Source organism: Saimiri boliviensis, chromosome 16 (genome assembly GCF_048565385.1).
Source record: "Saimiri boliviensis isolate mSaiBol1 chromosome 16, mSaiBol1.pri, whole genome shotgun sequence".
Classification (NCBI taxonomy): Eukaryota; Metazoa; Chordata; class Mammalia; order Primates; family Cebidae; genus Saimiri; species Saimiri boliviensis.
This window is the reverse complement of record NC_133464.1, coordinates 62,650,577-62,658,886: the sequence shown is the minus strand read 5'-3', so window position 1 is coordinate 62,658,886 and position 8,310 is coordinate 62,650,577.

Here is an 8,310-nt window from a genome sequence, read left to right as displayed (position 1 = left end):
CCCTTTGAATTGAGTGTCTGTTAGGCATTGAAAGACATTATGGAAATACACTGCCTGACAAAGGAAGTAGATGGCCAGGAAGTAAATTTGGGAATGTTCAATTATTTGGTGAATCAAATGAGCAACAGAACATCAAAAGCCCCAAGCAGGTGAAAGCGCCTATGAATCAGAGCTGGGGACGTTAAATTGCTTCTATTTCCCTGAAGAAGAAGAATGAAAGGAGCTCAAAACACCATCTCTTGCAGTGCAGAGCCAAGAACTGAACCAATACTGCACATAACAAATAAGACAGAAAAGGCATGGAACAAAAAGACTCAGATTGTAGGTTTATGGTTTGCAGAAAGACGATAAGGGGAAGAGAAACCAGGATAAATTGTGACTTGTCAAAGAGAAAGAGCAAACCAAGAAAGGAATTTGTCTTTAGAATGTTTCCAGGGAAAAGAGCTGCTGAGAAGCAACATTTACAAATGAGGAGATGGATGAGACCATGGAGGCTTAGATATCAAATTAATTTGTAAGTCAGGAAAGCATAAAGACTTATAAAATATGTATTGACAAAGAGTACAAAAGGACTCACTTGGAAGCATCTGGCACTTCATTATGAGATCAAAATGACATAAATGCAAGGATGCTGAAAAAAGTGAAAGAAGCACGATCTTTGCGTTCAAATGGACAAAATCGTTTTTTTAACTATCCTGTAGGCACAGGCAATTTCAGAGCAATGGAGAACAGCAGGTTAAAAGGGTTTCAGGAAGAAAAGCAGCCCTGAGAACATATCCCTTATATTTTTAAATGAAATTAACAGACCAAACCTTCAAATGATAAGAGAAAGTTTGGCACTGATGAACTGATCAACACTAAGTTATAAATATAGCACCTTTATAATGCACAAAGAAAACCTAGTATATTTTATCTTCATAGAATTATAAAATCTTCTGTTCAAATAGTGACTCTGAGTAAGCACAGCTAAATTTTAACATGATACTGTATCGTCTTATTCATCAAATTCGTATATATTTTCCTAGCCTTGTCCAGACTCTGAAAAGTAGACAGTGAACTGAGTGCAAGCACATGATAAGAACGAGTGTCTAACTCTCTAGTGGGAAGAAAGAGTTGTCACACTGATTAATTTCAAGTCTTTTCTTGGTAATTTCATTAATAATCTGGACAAAATAGAGTGTGCGTTTTGGACATACCTGAACTTTTAGTGAAAGCATGGGCCCTGGCTAACCTTGGGGAAGTTATATAATGCTTCTGAGTCAGTCTCCTCATTGTAGAGAGAATGACAGCTGTCGGTAACACACACCACCATGGCATGTTACAAACATAACAGAAGAACGTCGGTAAAATGCCTAATAGAGTAGGCACTCCGTGGGCACACTTCCTCTTCTACCTGATCTTCTGGGCTTGGCCTGCTCTTGCTGGGCGTGTCTTGTTTTCCTGTGTATTATTACTTTGTTCTCTTTATACAGGCTATCTTGTCTCTGTTCATCCCCAGCTGCTTCTGTGTTCTGCCCACACTGCTTAGAATATTAGTGCAGGTCACTGCTCTTATATATGCATTTCTACATATTCTTCAGGATTAGTTTTATAACTGCCTATCATTGAGCACCTCTAAAATGCATGAAAGAGTTTAGATTTGATAATAAGGCAATGGTTCTCGGCCCTGGCTGTACATCAGAATCAGCTGGGAGCTTTACAAAAATCCTGAAGCCCAGGCTGTACTACAGACCAGTTATATGAGACTCCTGGGGTGTCAGCCCCAGGCATGGGGATTCTTTCACAACTCTCCAGGTGATTTCAATGTGCAGTTAATGTTGAGACCTACTGTTCTAGTGTGTTAGTGAAGTGCTCTATCTAGATGCCATCTGGAAAATTAATGCGAATGCCTGCCATTTCATTATTGATTTGATTATGGGCCAAGATAATATCTGGGTCTGTGCCAACCCTAGGTGGGAGGAAGTTTTAGGCCCAAACCCTGCACCCCCACATTAATTCTCCTCCACTCTCATCTTCCTACCATGTTTAAGTAAAAGGAAAATCACTTTTATAATGCAAAAAATAAGAGGAAATCTAGTATCATTTCTTCATTTTAGAGCTGAGGAAACTGAAACAGAAGGGGAAGCAACTTACCTCAAACCCCAAGTTTTTATTGGAGCCAGTATGCAAATCACAGTTTTTATTTCGTATTAATGGAGAAATTGTACATTGTCTAGTAAGTTTCGATTTGTAATAGAATAATTACAAATTATTCTGTCTTTTATAATTTAAAATTTTGTAGGATTGATAGAGTTTTGCATTCAATGGTAGGTTGTATGTGTAGATGTTTAACGGACACATTAATCAATGAAAGAATCCAGAGTTAAGTCACTGAATTAATTTCAACAGCAACAAAAGACTGAGTTTTAAAATTCCATAGACAATGGAATTAAATTCCAGTGGAATTAAAACAGATGAAGTTGGGCCCTGGGACCTGGTGTTGGTAGCAGAAGAAAGGACTTTGGCTTGTCATTTTTGCTGCTGAAAATAAGAAAGACCACTCAGCTTATCTACACTTTTCTGCAGGAAGTACCACTCAAAACTCGAACTCTCTGTCAAAGAAAAATGGCGCTAGAGTTAAACAGGCAAAGAAGACTTCATTCAAGACTGCAATAAGGGAGAGAGACTGAACTAAACTCAGCTGAAACAAAAGGCAGGCGAGTTTTTAAGCACTATCCTGAGCTACTGTGGTCTGACAACATACGACGGCCTATTTGTGTGAGGCTGGTCTATGCGATTAGGCCATCTGTATTTGCGGATTGGTGCTAATGGAATTTAGGTTGCTACTCTCCCATAGAGACTGGGAGATAGGGGTGCTGTCTTCCTTAATGATTACATTTCAAATGAATGGCTCCCAGATTTTTGAGAAACAAGTTCCTGTGTTGTAAAACCAGCAAGAGTTTGGGAGAAGATGCATGTCTCAAGGGGACAGAGAAAATACAATTGCAAACTTTCTAAAGTAAATGTAGGAAAAGACAAGGGCCTGTGGTCAGGGGCAAAAAAAAAAAAATGCCTAAAGTTTACTCAAGCTGAGAGGAAGTGTTAAGGCTGTTTGGTCACCCAGTGAGCCATCCTTTCTGATTATCTCCAGGGATTTAAGTCCTGTGGGTGAAAAGAGCCTGGTGCTCAGCTCAACAGCCCAGCCCCAGCACTGGCTAAAGCATCAGAATCTTTCTAACAGAACTCGTCACTGGGCCTGAAGATTCTGAGCCCTTTGCTGTACATTAAAATCCTCTGGGGATGGTTTAAACATTGTCACTGCCTGGACCCCAGCTCTTGAGAGTATGATTACAGTTAATCTGGGTTGGCTCAGATACTATATTCTTTTCAAGCTCTCCAAGCGATTACAGCTTGTAGTCAGGCAGGGCTGAAAACCAATGATGGAGGCCAAACCTCTCATTTAACCTGTGAGAGAGCACTGGGACAAGACCGCTGGGGCTGTTTGCCCACAGCCTTGTCACTTCTTACAGACACGCACAGAAACAGTGCTCAGAGCTCTACTTCTAGGTCAGTGCTTGCCATTTACATTTGCTTTGCATTTACTATACGTAGATTTGCAATGAATAGCCAAAGTTTATTACATGTAACTTCTGTTTATTTTATGTCAGATTAATGGTTTCAGAATCAAACCTTGGAGCATCTTTAAGTGGTAAGGGGTGTGAGAGGCAGGCTATAAGGTATCTGTAAGGTGCGTGGTTTCTGTGCTTCAGCTTTTCGTCTTAAAACTGAGTGTGTGTGTGTGTGTGTGTGTGTGTGTGTGTGTGTGTGTGTGTAGTCTCAGACTTCCTACAGTGTTACAGATAATTCCTAAAGGTTTTTCCTTTAGGCAGTCTGGGATTCGTTTCTCTGTACTTTTCACTGTAAGGGAAACACACCCAGAGGGCTTTGGTGATACTGTCTAATAGCACTAGTCATTGTACCCAGGCATTGAGATTTTCAGTTCTGAGATTTGTTCTACTCATTGCTTAAGAAAACTACATGCGTCCGGGCGCGGTGGCTCAAGCCTGTAATCCCAGCACTTCGGGAGGCTGAGGCGGGTGGATCACGAGGTCAAGAGATCGAGACCATCCTGGTCAACATGGTGAAACCCCGTCTCTACTAAAAATACAAAACATTAGCTGGGCATGGTGGCACGTGCCTGTAATCCCAGCTACTCAGGAGGCTGAGGCAGGAGAATTGCTTGAACCCAAGAGGCGGAGGTTGCAGCGAGCTGAGATCGCGCCATTGCACTCCAGCCTGGGTAACAAGAGCGAAACTCCGTCTCAAAAAAAAAAAAAAAAAAAAAAGAAAAGAAAAAAGAAAACTACATGCCTAGCTTTTCCAGATGCATGGGTTGGGACATTCACATAGGAAGAGAGATTCTCCTACTTCCTCTCTGGACTCCTATATTTAGCTCTATAATATTTAACTCATAATTGCCTGGAGGTTGGACCACAAATCAAGGTCATTCACTTTAGTCCCTAACACAGCTTTAAAATATACTGTAGCTAAATTAAATTTAGTATGAAATATTTTGAAAATCATTTTCAGTGAAATATATTACTTTGTTATATTCATAAAGTTATGAGAAATACAGACTATGAGATCAAGGTGACCTCATATTTCACAGACAGGTATCCTGATCAGTGGTATTATCCATAGACCTTCCGAAAACATGTCACCAGCAATTGTCTCAGTTTCTTAGATAGATTATTTTAAAGGACTTATTTAGGATACTAACTCTTTGTTCTTTCTAGTTTCTAAAATGCTAGGAAGGAAAGAGAAGAAAACTAGTATGTACTGAGCCCTGACTATGTGCCAGACATTACATTGGTGCTGTTATATATATACATTTTTGCCCTATTTTACATAAAATGATGTTTTCATTTTGTTTTAATCCAGACATATTGTAAAGCATGTGATTCTCCGCAAGAAGTCTGTTGCTCTTAGACTATTTCCAACTAGATTCTTCTAGTTCTCCATTCCCCACACCTCTCACTGCCCTTGGTGAGTTTACCTAAGCAGTGTTTATTAAAGGGCATGTTTTTTAAAAGGGAATAAATTTGGCATGTATCACTATAGGCTTATGCGTAATTAATTCTGAATAAGCCGAAAATGGAGCTTAAGATGGATGAACTTTTTAACATTTAAAGTATTAGCTAAAATGAATATTTTTTAAATGATGGCTTTTCATGAAGCCACAAAAGTCTCTGAACTTTTGTTCTTATAGAAAGAAATGGGTCAGATGCAGGGGCTCATGCCTGTAATCCCAGCACTTTGGGAAACTGAGGCAGGCGGATCACCTGAGGTCAGGAGTTCAAGACCATCCTGGCAAACATGGTGAAACCCCACCTCTACTAAAAATACAAAAATTAGCTGGGTGTGGTGGCACACACCTGTAATCTCAACTATTTGGGAGGCTGAGGCAGAAGGATCCCTTGGACCTGGGAGGCAGAGTTTGCAGTGAGTGGAAATGGCGCCATTGTACTCCAGTTTGGGTGACAGAGCGAGACTCCATCTCAAAAAAGAGAAAAAGGAAAGAAATAGACTTAAGAATCAGACAGGCTTTTTATTTCCAGCTATATCATAGCTGTGGAACTTGCTGAGTTAACCTTTACAGCATTGGTTTTCTCATTTATAAAAGGAAAATAATATTACGTCATAAAATAATATGTCATAGAGTTTTTCTGAGAATTAAAATAAGGTATGTAAATACCTAATACACACGGTTTGACCTATTTTGACACTTTGAAAATGACCATTATTAAATGTTTTGTGGAACATCTTGAATTTTTGTACTTGAGGCTATTGCCTTGAGCTCAAAATATTACAGTTGTTGCTTGGGTACTAGTTCTGCTCTAAAGTTACATTATATATTTCTCCTTTATAGATTTACAGCATCTTTCAGTATTTTCTAGAGGCATGTTCCAGAGCTTGGCATTATAGTTAGATTTTTTTTTTCTCCAACAGACATATCTTATTCTAAAAAAAATCTAGAATTGTATCCTTGTCTATACACCTCAATTTCACTCATTTCAGAAAAAAAAAAAAAAAAAAAACTTCCCTTTTACTCTCTGCAAATACAGCACATAATAGAGGCAATTAGCTAAGAACTCCTTCACCTTTCCAGCATGAGTTTTGCCAGCCCATCTTTTTCTGTCCTCACAGAATATACTTTCTTCCCCTTACAATGGGGGTTTGTTCTTGTTGCTCAGGCCAGCCTCTCTGCAACCCCTCCCTCCTCCTTCATGGATTTATTCTTATGGTGTTACTCACTTCCTTTTCCTTCACTGATTTCTATCTATTTGATCCTTTCTATCAACATGCAATTATGCCTCACTAGTACTTGTATTAACATTTCGACTCCACATCTTCCTCCTACAACTGCTTTCTTTCACCTCAGAGTCCTCTGTAGAGCTTACTCTTCTTTTTCTGGTTGCCTTCTTCCACAAATCAGCCCAATGAGGCATTTCTTTCCAGCTCTCCCTGGAACTGGCTGTTGTGAAGGACACCGGCTATCTCCGCATGCCAAACCCCTGGATAGTTCTGTGTCCTTATCCAACCTGATGTCTCTGCAGCATTGACATTGTGGGCCATGACCTGCTTTTCAAAGCACTTTCTAACTACCTGTCCTTTTGTGACTCAACATTTTCTATTTCCTTCCAGCTTCCTGGCTTCTCTCTCATTCTTTTTCACTAGCTTCTCTTTTTATACTAAACTACTAAATTTTTGAATACTCCAGACATCTTTTTTTTCTCCTATGACTCATATCCAGTGTCCAGACAACGGCTTGCAGTTAGCCTCTCTTTTACTTAATCATCTCTCTCTTCTTCTCCTTGCTCTTTCCTCTTTTTTTTTTTTTTTTTTTTTTTTGAGACGGAGTTTCGCTCTTGTTACCCAGGCTGGAGTGCAATGGCGCGATCTCGGCTCACCGCAACCTCCGCCTCCTGGGTTCAAGCAATTCTCCTGCCTCAGCCTCCTTACTAGCTGGGATTACAGGCAAGCGCCACCATGCCCAGCTACTTTTTTGTGTTTTTAGTAGAGACGGGGTTTCACCATGTTGACCAGGATGGTCTCGATCTCTCGACCTCGTGATCCACCCGCCTCGGCCTCCCAAAGTGCTGGGATTACAGGCTTGAGCCACCGCGCCCGGCCCTTCTTTCCTCTTTTTAAGCTCATGAGCTTTTATTGAGTACCTTCTATTTTTTCCTGGGCTCTGGGTTAGAGAGTGGAGTTACTAAGGTGAATAATACATATTCTCTGTCTTCAGGTAATGCACAGTTTACTAGCAGTCTATATTCTTTCTAAAAAGTATGATGAATTAGAGTTACTCTGATGGGGCTATTGATCAGGACATAAGGGAAGCAAAGGACAAAGTGGATTGGGATGGGAATCATGGAGATTTTCCTCTCTGAGATAGGAATGGCTCACACCATTCTTACTCCAGACCCGTAACCTGCATTGAAAAAAATAAAGGGAAGAACACACATAAATTTTTAAAATGGGATCTTTCAGGTACAAAACAAATGCAACTGTTTTAAACCACCTGAGTTTAAAAACATGAATAATAAGCAAGACATTTTATGAGTATAATATCCCTTAATTTATTTTTTAATTTAATTTTTATCAAAATGGCACATATTCATAATTTTAAAAAGTCAAATTGTTCTAAAAGGTCAATTGTGAAAAACAGAGTTCTTTATCCATTCCTTTTTCTTAAAGATAACCACTTTCAACTAGTTCACTTACTTTTTTGGATATTTATAGCCATGTTGTAGAATAATTACTGTTTTTACATTGATTTCTTTTTCCTGTTTAAATATCCTATGTGCGGGATAAAGAGATAATCCTCTTCCTTGCTTCTCCAATCCACACGTGTATTCTTTTCTAATTCTCCCAGGGATAATTTTTTGTTTTATCTGTATTCAGATTTTATATTATAGTGACTCTGACATTTTTTTCACAACTAAGTCCTATAGTATACTATGACTGGATTTCCTTTCTTGTATATTTTCCTTGATTTTAATAATTATGTTTTGGTTTATTTAATTATCTAATACAAATTCACCCCAGGACTATGCTAGAAATGTAATTTCCCCCTTCGTGTATTCAAAGACACTATACATCCTATACATTTAATCTCCTTGCTGACTTCATTGCTGGAGTTCTCTACATCTGCTGAACTCAGCACTGGGCCCTCTCTAGGCAGTTGCACAGCTTTTGTCCTGGGATGTCCCTGCACCATCATCCTGGCGTAGCCTTTGCCTCTCTTCTCTGTATTGCTTTCCCTGG